Source organism: Musca autumnalis, unplaced genomic scaffold (genome assembly GCF_047663935.1).
Source record: "Musca autumnalis isolate F117 unplaced genomic scaffold, ASM4766393v1 scaffold_3, whole genome shotgun sequence".
Taxonomy (NCBI): Eukaryota; Metazoa; Arthropoda; class Insecta; order Diptera; family Muscidae; genus Musca; species Musca autumnalis.
The window spans coordinates 219,962,993-219,973,449 of NW_027411866.1; positions in this window are offsets into that span (position 1 = coordinate 219,962,993).

Consider the following 10,457-nt stretch of genomic DNA (forward strand, 5'->3'; position numbering starts at 1 on the left):
TTAGGGCTCGGTTACAAAAGTATTTATTAAAACCAAATTAAATTTTGATTTAATAAACAAAAATTAATTAACAGCCAGTTTCTGTATGTCGAAAGAAGAATGTGTGCGAATGAAACACGCCCGAGCTTTACCCCCAGTTTATGTATTTCGAATCGAAAATGTGTGCGCATGAAAGATGCCCAAACTTTAGTTTTTGAAATATTCCCCCAGTTTATGTATTTCGAAACGAAAATGTGTGCGCATGAAAGACACCCAAACTTTAGTTTTTGAAATATTAGCTGTGTTCCAGAACTAAAAAGTTTTTAAAATTTTTACGACTTTTACACATTTTACTTGAAAAAGCGTTCCCGTACACAAAAAAGTTGTAAAATGTAACTTCTCTTTAAACAAAAATGGCGCTTAATGACGCTCTCTATAAAAACTTTTTACACGACAAATTTGGGCGAGTAAAAAAATAGTAACATGGTTGCCGGCGTCTGATTGGCTGATACACCGACTTTGACATTTGTTCCAGTTTTTTTGACGTATTTTCCATTTTTCCGTTCCCGAACTATTTCAAAAAACAAATTTTTTGCAGTTCTCTCTTTTACGAGTTTTACTATTAAAAAGTACGGGAACGAAGCTATTCTTCTTTCGACATACTAGCTTCGTTCCCGTACTTTTTAATGGTAAAACTCGTAAAAGAGAGAACTGCGAAAAATTTGTTCTTACACACAAGTTTTCTGAAATAGTTCGGGAACGGAAAAATGGAAAATACATCAAAAAAACTGGAACAAATGTCAAAGTCGGCGTATCAGCCAATCAGACGCCGGCAACCATGTTACTATTTTTTTACTCGCCCAAATTTGTCGTGTAAAAAGTTTTTAAAGAGAGCGTCATTCAGCGCCATTTTTGTTTAAAGAGAAGTGAACATTTTACAGCTTTTTTGTGTACGGGAACGCTTTTTCGAGTAAAAGTCGTAAAAATTGTAAAAACTTTTTAGTTCTGGAACACAGCTACTGTAAGTCTATAATAAACGAAAATTTTTTTCTGAGTCAGCTCAATGCATTATTACTGTTACTTTGTTTGGTTTGTGTCTTTACTGGTCGTGTTTACACTATACACAGTTGCAATAGTAGAGTGTAAATATGATATTAATAGAAATACATACAGCCGTAAAGTATGCTACGGTTGGATACATAAACACACCCATTTAATCTGTTTTGTAATCCAAATTTAAGTATGGTGTCAGTTTTTGAAGCATCTGTTTTGGGGTCGGGTATTGTTGTAGTGTGTCGTCCACGGTGCAATTAAAGTTTAGGTAATGGAATTGACTGTTGAAATCAAGTGGATTTCGTAAATGTAAACCTAGCATTATATCCCGTTTGTACTTAACCGGATTTAATAAACCCACTGGGTTTCAAATGTTAATTCCATAGCGCAAACGTCAAATAACTCCTCATAAAGAAGGTTAACCCGGCAAACGCCGTTTTAGGATGTTAAATGTGAATACGTCACTTTGGCAATTGGTAGAAAAACAATATGCCTTTTAAACAGTGAAGAACAATAAATTAATCAACAGGATCTGCGAAATATTGGTCTGTTCCTTTACTTTTAAAAGTAAAGGAACGCTTTTCGAGTAAAAGTGGTAAAAGTTGAAAATTCTTGAACGTAAAGGAACAGAGCTTATGTAAAACAATTGTTATTAATATATAAAATACATGTATTCACATTAAAAAGTTGATATAAAAATATTAAGAAACTTAACTTTTACAATATTTATAAAACATATGACTTCCACGAAACAGTGTTGAAGTTTAAGCAAGAAAATCTTTACTTTCACTCACTTCTTAAAAATAAACAAATATACAGTTAGACAACAAAGGTATTGCAAAGGCCAACATTGTAAAAAAAAAATTATGTAAAAACTATACGGGGTTTAGGGCAAATCTCTTGCTATTGGTCCCCAAAACAATATTCCGTCAAAATATGCAAAGTTTATTTGCGATTTATAAAAGTACGGTCAAAAATAAGAATTAACTGCTAGTTGGAGGTGACAATAAATGTATTGCAAAAACTACCAAATCTATGGTTTATTGGAGAATTGCCAAGTTATGTTTCTTAATGAGTTGTCTATCCACTTCGGACATTCATTGGATCAGTAATGACCTTAGTTAAACCAAAATTTAAGGGTACTGGTTCCCCAAATTTTATTAAATCCTGATCTTTCGTTGGAGGATTTTTTTTTTCAATTTGTTCTCGGACTGCTTAGTTAAATTAGAAAAAGATGCTGCTCCATATTCAAGCTTAGATCTGGCGTATGATTTATATAGATGAAGTGCCTTGGAAGGCTTAATTCCGAATTTACAACCACTTAATATCCTTAAATATGATGCACTATGCACGACCGCTGAAGTGAATAAATCTTATATATTTGATTCTCAATTCCTGGACCAACTGTTCATTATCAATTGTAATCTCAAGATCTTTTTGTATTCTATTGAAGTGTGCCACATTAGTCTTGGTCATGTTGAAGCTCAAACTGAGCTGCTAGCATTTAGCTTTAAACTCCACTATTTTAGAACGAAGAGCAGTCCTTGGCAACACGAAACTTCTTTCATAACAAAGTGTGAAAAAGTCGTCTGCGTATTGAAAAAGCGTGCACCGTTCCGAGTTAATGTTGCGCAAATCCGCGGTATAAATTTTAAAAATAGTAGGGCTGAGCCCACTACCCTGAGGTAAACCGTTTCTAACTACCACACTGCTGTTTCCAAGATTAAGTTTTCGCTTGGCCATGCCATCATGCAGCCAATTTATAATGTGTGTATTGAAACCTTTTTTAAACATTACAAGAGCAAGTTTTCCAATGTCGGTGTTGTCAAACGCTTTTTCCACGTCCAAGCACGCACCTACGACCACATTACCGGCTCTTTTGTGTAGTTCCACAGAGTTGATCATATCGTTTATTCAGTTTGTTGTCGACCTCCCAGGACTGAAAGCATACGATCTGCGAGGGATTACTAGGTTTTCTTCAATATGGTTATTCAAAAGATTTTTCACTGCAGCTTCCAAAAATTTTTGTGACGTGCACATCAAAGCAATCGGCCTGTAGTTAGCAATGTTTCCTGGATTTTTACCCTTTTTATGTAAAGGAGCAATTCTCACATGTCTCCATGCCTCAGGCAGGTGGTTGCTTTGCGTAATTATTGCATTTTGTACACTCCAGATAATAGAATAATTGCGACTACAATTTATAAAAGAAAGGTCGATTGAGAACAAAGGTAGATTCTCCAGGATTTAGGCAAGTAAAACTCATATTATTTGCACAGTTGTAAACTGTCTCTCCTTGAAAATCCGTATATGGATTCCCCAGGAGATGCATTTCGCGTTGAAGTCACCAGTTAAAAGAGTAATGTTGCTAAGTTTTGCAGCTGCATCAAAAATGGATTTAACGTCGAATTATATTCGCTCCTATGTAGGCCAGGTGGAATATAGGCTACAACTATGTTTATATAATTTTTAAGATTCAACGTTTTGATGGCTATAGCCTCATGCTTCAGTTTCAAGTCAATAATAGAGAATTTGATTTTCTTTCGGATATATATTCCCAAAGAAAATGTAATTGCAGATGTTCGTCATCGTTTTGTCACGAACCCAAGTTTCTGTCAATAGAGCAATGTTTATTTTTTCTTTTTCTAGATAAAGTTCCAGAATGTCCTTATTTTCAGTTTTGTTGATACTTTGTATATTGTATTGTACTATTTTAAGATCCATAATTAAAAGAGAGAAATATTTAAAGTTCTTCGCCTTCGACGAAGTCCGAGGTTGTGTCTACTATTTTTGATTGTAAATACTTCGATGTCTAGAAAATCACCCGTAATTTTGTCTTTAATATTTTGCAAAAAGTTTTAAATCATTATTCGCTAGTTTAGCTTTTGAAACTTCAGTGAGTTCATCCACTTGGACTGAAAAAGTGTATTAGGGTCTTGGAAAACGATGAAAATCGATGTTTAGAGCTTTAATAAATATTCTTATGTAGAAATTGGTAGAATCAATTTATAAAGTCAAAATTTTATACTGAACAGCAGACCCCGGTCCGCGTTCCTGCTCTGTAGTAATGCGTTTTAATGTCAACTTTTTATGGTCTTTATGCTGAACAATTCAAAAATATGAATTTTCTACCTCACTTCTTTGGTCCATTGTCATACCGAGTAGAATTTAAAATTTATCAACAGATTTTGTTTGTAAGCTTTCTTTTCTCTTACGGACTTTGTCGGATTTTTTGTCCGTTGATGCTGTTTAGGATTTGTTATCGTCCATGTCCCCCGTCTTTATCCAAAAGCGATCTAATTAGAAATGTTAAAAAAATGGTAAAGTCGAATTGTCCCGCTTATTGGCAGACGTACTTGAAAAGTACAAGGCCGATATTACTGCCATACAGGAAATACGATGGATTGGGAAAGGCGTCACAACAACACCTAAAGGTGACGCACTGTATTATACCTGCCATGACGTAAAACATGAGTTTGGTTGCGGATTTGTAGTTAGTCGGAGACTAAAACATCTGGTATCTAGCTTCACTCCAGTGAATGAAAGACTTGCTGCAATTCGAATAAAAGCTAAATTCTTCAACATTAGCTTTATTTGCGCTCATGCTCCCACTGAAGAAAATGACGAACAGACCAAAGATATACATATTTTACGAGCGCTTAGAAGAAACATATGACAGTTGCCCTGCCCATGACATTAAAATCATTCTAGGCGATTTTAATGCCAAAATTGGAAAGGAGAATATCTTTGGCCCAACAGTCGGGAAATTCAGCCTCCACAATGAAACATCTGACAATGGTATGAGGCTGATAGACTTTGCAGCTGCAAAAAACATGGTAGTTAGCAGTACCAGATTCAATCATCTCGATATTCAGAAGGGCACCTGGCTGTCTCCAGATCAAAGAACAAGTAATCAAATTGATCATGTTGTGATAGATGGAAGACATTCATTGAGCGTGTTGGATGTACGATCGTTCGAAGGCGCAAACATTGATTCGGACCACTACTTTGTTGCAGCAAAGGTATGTACCCGTCTAAACGTTGCAAATAAAGCACGAACACAACGCGGAAGTTGGACATCGATAGGCTGCAAACACAACAAATAGCCACAGCATATTCCATTCAACTAGCCCAATTGCTTAATGAGAGCACTCCTTGTCCCGATAACATAACAACACAATGGCAAAATATTGCCCACTCCATGCAAACAGCCGCAAAATCCATACTTGGATACCAGAGACCTCCACAAAGGAATTCATGGTATGACCAGGAGTGTCGTGCTGCTACCGAAGACAAAAATGCGGCATATAGAGCTACTTTACAATCAGTAGCAACGCGTAGCGCACGAGAGAGATATCGGGAGAAAAGGAGAGAAGAGAAACGTCTTTTCCGCAAGAAAAAGAGAGAAATGAAAAAGCGGGAGTGTGAAAAAATCGAGATGTACAGGAGCCAGAATGAAGTCCGAAAATTCTACCAAAGATTGAAACATCAAACTGATGGCTTTGGAACTGGCACATCCTCCTGTAGGGACCAGCAAGTTAATCTGGTAACATATACAGATAGCGTGCTCAGGATATGAAAGGAACATTTCTCCAATCTGCTGGTATCCAATAGTAGCAAAGACGATGATACCACAGATCCAATCCCAGAAGATGGTATAGAATGTATACCGCCCGGCCAAGATGAGGTAAAAACAGCAATCAACCGACAATAATCAGCCAAACTGTTTAAAACTGGAGGCGACGCGCTGATAAGGTGTATATATCAGCTAGTTAGCACCATCTGGCAGAAAGAACGAGTACCTGACGATTGGAACCTGAGCATCCTGTGTCCCGTCCACAAGAAAGGAGATAAGAGTGTATGCTCCAACTATAGGGTCATAAGTTTCTCCCTATTGCCTATAAGATAAGATAGGGATATTCTGCGAACGACCAAAGCCAATGGTCAACGAAATAATTGGACCATACCAATGTGGCTTTAGACCTGGCCAGCCCACCACTGGCCAGGTATTTACCCTGCGGCAAATCCTGGAGAAGACCCAAGAGATGCCGATCGACACATATCACCTTTTTGTCGATTATAAAGCAGCATTCGACAGTCACCTCCGATCAAAGGTATTCCATGCAATGTCTGAATTTGGTATCCCCGCAAAGGTCCTCAGTTAAAATTGGAAAGAACCTCTCCGAACAGTTCAGCACCAAAAGGGGTTTCAGACAAGGAGACAGCCTTTTGTGTGACCTTTTTAACATTTTGCTGGAAAAGGTAATACGAGATGCAAATGTCAAAAGAAATTGCTTGCTTATGCTGATGACATAGACATCATGGGACGATCAGTAAAGGAAGTAACTGATACCTTTAGGAAGGTCGAAGCAGAATCTGCGAAAGTGGATCTGGCGGTAAACGGAGAAAAGAGCAAATTGATGGTGTCGACGCGCAAAGCGTCCATAGAGCACGGACCAACTGTGGAAGTTGGTACCTATAATTTTGAGGTAGTTAAAGACTTCTCGTCAAACAAAAATAACACTATACAAAACGCTGATACTACCCGTGCTAATGAATGGCTCCGAAGCATGGGTACTTGCGCAAGCAGATAGGTCAGTGCTTGGTGTGTTTGAGAGGAAAATTCTTCAAAAGATCTACGGGCCGATTTGCGTTGACGGTGAATATCGACGTCGTATGAACCACGAGCTATATCAGCTATACAAAGACGTGAATATAGTTAAACGTATCGAGATGCAACGATTGCGTTGGCTAGACCATATCATAAGAATGGTGATGATGAACCCGCTAAAAAGGCGTTTGAATACATGCCACATGGCGATGCACGCAGAATTGGCAGGCCAAAGAATAGATAGCGCAAACAAGTGTATGAAGAGATGACAAGGCGCGGTATTCCAGAAAGCGAAGCGAAAAACAGAGGGGATTGTAGATCTTTTCTTAGTTCGGTCTATGGAACAAATGTTCTGTAATGGGCCAGCTAAGTAACTAAGTAAGTCGGACACGATTGAATTCATTAAACCAGTTTTTCATAGTGATATAGGATAGCCCGTTATCGACATACAAAGATTTAATTTGATCGATGCACTCTTACCGTAATTATCCATGTCGAAAGTTGTCAAAAATTATAGGACGAACAAGTTCAGAAGGAAATTCCATTTTTTCGCAAATTGTTGTTTTTTTTTCAAAAACGTCAAATGACACTTTGCGACACTGCAAGTTGCCTAGGCCAGAAGGTTTTCGAGCGACCCTCGTATGTTATGGTGTTATGCTCACTGATGACTAGACAGCGGAATCCTATGCAAGTGCATATATGGTTAGGATGGTCGTTGAGAAAATCTGATTAGACAGAAACTCATTTCATCACAAAATAAAACGAATTAGGCACAGAAATGTTTGCATATTTTGCATATCGTGTACATATATTTTGACATAATTTTCATAAAATGAGCATATGCAAAACCATATGCAAGGATTTGTGTCCTGAATATCCCACCGAAATGGCTGAAATTTAGTACTAAGTCTTCGATTGGGGGTATGAAACTTTCCACGAGAAATTTGTCGGTATAGGTTCATGTCTTCATATAGCATGTCTTCATCAGTCAATTTAGCAATGTCCGCCCGTCTGGCCGGCTGGTGCGCACGATAATTCTCGAACGGATGAACCGATTTTAGCGTTAGTAATACTTTATCCAAACTTAGTTTAAGTTCCAAGATGAACCATATCGGTCCACTCCCTCAGATACCTTCCCCACAAAAGTTCGAAAATGTTTGGAAAAATTGTGCGCACTCTCTAACTCTTGAAGCGAGTATTTGGTCCATACTTTGCACATCGTGAAATTTCTACCAGACATAGATGAGATTCCAATGTGGACTCTATCGGTTTAGTCCTTCGGGTATTTCAGTTTAGGACCTGCTCTCGAATAGCTTTCATTTTTGTTGTAACAACTTGTATTCGCTGCCCCCATTACGACGGTACAAGTCTTATCAGGGCAAGTCCATACTTCCTGAGAAAATAGTCCGAAAGGTTTCAAAACCCCTATGGCACCATGTGTAGTGGTTGGAGCGCATGATAACACTCGAGCGGATCAGCTGATTCGGCGTTCAATATATTTTGTCCAAACTTGGTTAGAGTTCGAAGATAGACTATATATAGGCTATATAGGCATCAATATATTTGAATATGTTATCTCAAAAATCGTGTTTATGTTGTTGTGGAAATTAATTATAGTGCAAAAGTGTTTAACATTTCATATGACAGTACCTATAATATTTACATTAATCTCTACTATATTTCTGAACATTTTCCGACACCGTTCTGTGATCGAAAAGAACGTAAATAATACTTGTGTCTAATTGTTTCTAAACGAAATTTATTTTTATATGGCTTCGAAGCCTTGAAATCTAACCGTAGCACAGTGCGAAATATGAGCACTTTAGTGGAACTTTAAGGAAATTTGGAAGTACATAAAATTCATTATATTTGTATTGCAATCGTTAGCTAAGTATCCCACCGTAAATGGTCCATACTCAGTTTGACGATTTACTTCGCGAAACGGCTTCGAAATGCACTTAAAAGTTGCACTTTTGTTTCAAATTTTTGTTTTCAAGAAATAGATTTTCGATTCATTAAAGATAATGGAGTGGTGCGGGCAAACGGTATGTCAGTATGCCACGATTTCTTTTCCTTAACATTTTGCAAAACAACTACGAGATTTTACTCTTCAAGAAATGTAAAAAAAAAAACTCTTATTGTTTTTGCGCAGTTTTAATCGGAAAAAAGTGCTTTTTTGAAGTTTTTAAAATATATTTTTTCTTTTCCGTGGACATTTTAAAAGTGATTTCCGTACATTCACGTGTTAAGTTATACATAATCTGAAATATATGATCCTCCTCTGTTCGGAAAGCTATAAAACAGATAAGGGAACGTGCGGTTTTCGGAGATATTCAAGTTCTTTCAAAATGTCTTCGGAAATTTCATTTAATTGCATTTTCCAAAAGTGGAAACAAGAACCGAAAATTGATAAAATTTTATCCTATTTCTTGGGAAAAATGGGCACGCCAGCACTACAATTAATGATGAACTACGTACTATAAGGTCAACTATTATTAATTTGGTTTATAGAATAAAGATACGGTGGATTCAATTTTCGCGAAACTTAAAGACATTTCGGAGGAAGAATTCTAGTTGTCTTAAACACGAGGTTCCGTTTCCAAAGACAGTTGATAATGTATCGAATGCAACCAGACGCAAAAAGAATTTAAGGATTGCCATCCAAAAGTGCAAATGAGAAAAGTTCATAACATTGTAAAGTCTTGCACTCAAGAGGAGTTAGGGAATGTCACTTCAACTAAACTATACCAATCTGGAAAAAGAAGTTCGGCAGCGATCGTCAAGGAACTGGCGCTCGGTTCTCCGGAAAGAGGTAATAAAGTGAAAAAGGCTCTAATTTCCTCTTCAAAAAGTTCAGCAAAATTGATGCGAACTGTGAACGATGAACATTAAAAAAATAATTCATTAACAATAGTATTAAAAAAAACAAATATTGTTTATTTAAAAATGTAAATAAAATATACATGTATACATATTATTTGGGCCACACCATACCATGGACCAATGCTGAGTTTTTTTTTTTTTTTGAGAAGGCTAAAAATGTGACAGTACAGAAAAAACTACTAAGTAAACTACTAAATACATTAAATTTGGTGATTCCCACTATGGGGGCTATATCGCACCGTGGACCTACCTCAATAATATTTCACATAGAGGTAGTATATATACTAAGAACATAAAATGGGAATGTATAATCAAATAGCTTGGAAACGTTGACGTCAATACTTAAAATACGTCATACCGAGCGGTACAGTTCAATGGGGGCTACACCAATACGCGAACATATATTGATAATAGTTTGTACATTAGTTTTATATCCTCTGAAACATCAATATACTAATTTGCAGCAAAATCCGTTGAATAAAAAAAAACGGTCGCCACCGTTACATGAGCGCAACTGGAAACCGCGGGTCTTTCTGGCCCATATTTAGCCCCATGCTACCCACTTATAAAAGAAACATATGTGCAAAATTTTGGTAACCTACGTGCTTTACATTAAAAGATATTAGTAAAGTTCCACTAAAGTGCTCATATTTCGCACTGTGCGTAGCTGCCTATATACGAAATAGAATATTTCTTTATTCTAATTTAGATGCCGCTTACGTTAAATTTGTTTACATTGAATAAATTCTATAAGACCGCTATACGCCAAAGTACGAAAAATAATCGAAAAAATACAGACAAAGGCGATATTTCGTATTCCGAGAACAAAAAAAAAAAAGAAAACAAAAAATTAATGTATCGCATATTTATAGGTCAAGCATACAAAGAACACGTTCGAGAACCAGTTTTCTCCGATGAATTAATTTACAGATTT